The 1,371-nt window shown below is 70.7% G+C and overlaps 1 long non-coding RNA gene across 1 annotated transcript; it reads left to right on the top strand.

The window, feature by feature from the left end:
* The first annotated feature begins 441 nt into the window (after positions 1-441).
* Positions 442-1,371, top strand: LOC113408769. Its single transcript, XR_003370362.1, has 3 exons — positions 442-595; positions 915-1,041; positions 1,282-1,371. It is a non-coding gene; the product is annotated as an uncharacterized LOC113408769 (long non-coding RNA).

Below are 1,371 nucleotides of genomic sequence, written 5' to 3'. Positions count from 1 at the left end.
TGGAGGGGCCCAGCCAAGCCCCCCACACTGTCTCCCCCCACACAGACTTGGCTAAGACTGTCCAGGCTTCTGCACCAGTCCCAGGTGGTTCAGCTCCGGGGAGACATGTGGGGCCCCCCAGGGGGTGGGAAGCAGAGACTGGCCGGAGCCGGAGGGGCACTGGCGTCCGGCCAGGGGGCAGAGGGAAGCCGGCGGGTGAGGCCGGGGGTGGAGAGGAGCCATCGGCCAGTGGCTGGCTGGGAGGAGTAAGTGGTGGGCGTGGTGGGGGGAGCCAGCGGGGTCTCGGGGCGAGCAGAGCAGGCCGGGGCCCTTCTGAGCATGGGCCCGGCTCCGTGGCGCCACTGGCACCATTGTAAACCCGGCACTTGATGGGGTGGGGGTCTCTGTGGGTGGCTCCAGACTTGTAACTCCCCCCCCTCCCCATCGCTGCCCCACAGGAGCCTTCATCCTCCTCTACCTCCTGATCCTCCTGGTGGTGGGGCTCCCCCTCTTCTTCCTGGAGCTGGCGGCCGGGCAGAGCATCCGCCAGGGCAGCATCGGGGTCTGGCAGCACTTCAGCCCCCGCCTGGTCGGCATCGGCTTCGCCAGCTGCGTGGTGAGTGCGGGGGGCACGGCTGCGGGGAAGCTCGCAGCACCAACGGGAGAATTCCTGCTGGTTTCTATTGTTCCCGTTTGCCCGCCCCTGGGGAGCCTGGCCCAGTCCCCATGTCCCCATCCTTTGTCCCACTCTGGGGGGGGGGGAGGGGAGGGTGTCCCAGCACCAGGGGAGGGGTCCCCGTGTGCCCAGCTCCCAGGCCTATCTCAGCACCGGGCGAGGGGTCCCCGTGTCTCCGACACCCACCTGGGGGCCCGTCCCGGCACCGGGCGAGGGGTCCCCGGGTCCCCAGCCAGGCTCACCCCTGTCTCCGTGCCAGGTCTGCGGGTTCGTTTCTCTCTATTACAACGTGATCATCGCCTGGAGCCTCTTCTACCTCGGTAACTCCTTCCGCGCCACCCTGCCCTGGGCCAGCTGCCCCCTCGGTGCCAACCACAGCCAGCCAGGTAGGTGCTACAGCCCAGCCCCCGCCTGCCACTGGGGGGGCGCCACCCTCCCTCCGCTGCCCGGTTCTGACCCGGCTGGGCCGTGGGGGGAGGGGCGGGGGGCGCTGCCCGGTTCTGACCCGGCTGGGCCGTGGGGGGGAGGGGCGGGGGGCGCTGCCCGCTTCTGACCCGGCTGGGCCGTGGGGGGGAGGGGCGGGGAGTGCTGCCCGCTTCTGACCCGGCTGGGCTCTCTGTTGGCAGAACCCGAATGTGCCCAGAGCTCCCCCACCACCTACTTCTGGTACCGGAAGGCGCTGGACGTGAGCGAGTCGATCGGTGTCAGCGGGGGGG

The sequence above is a fragment of the Terrapene carolina genome, unplaced genomic scaffold (genome assembly GCF_002925995.2).
Source record: "Terrapene carolina triunguis isolate 2854851 unplaced genomic scaffold, T_m_triunguis-2.0 Scaffold23746, whole genome shotgun sequence".
Classification (NCBI taxonomy): domain Eukaryota; kingdom Metazoa; phylum Chordata; order Testudines; family Emydidae; genus Terrapene; species Terrapene triunguis.
Note: the sequence above shows the minus strand (reverse complement) of the source record. Positions and strands in the feature narration are given on the sequence as shown.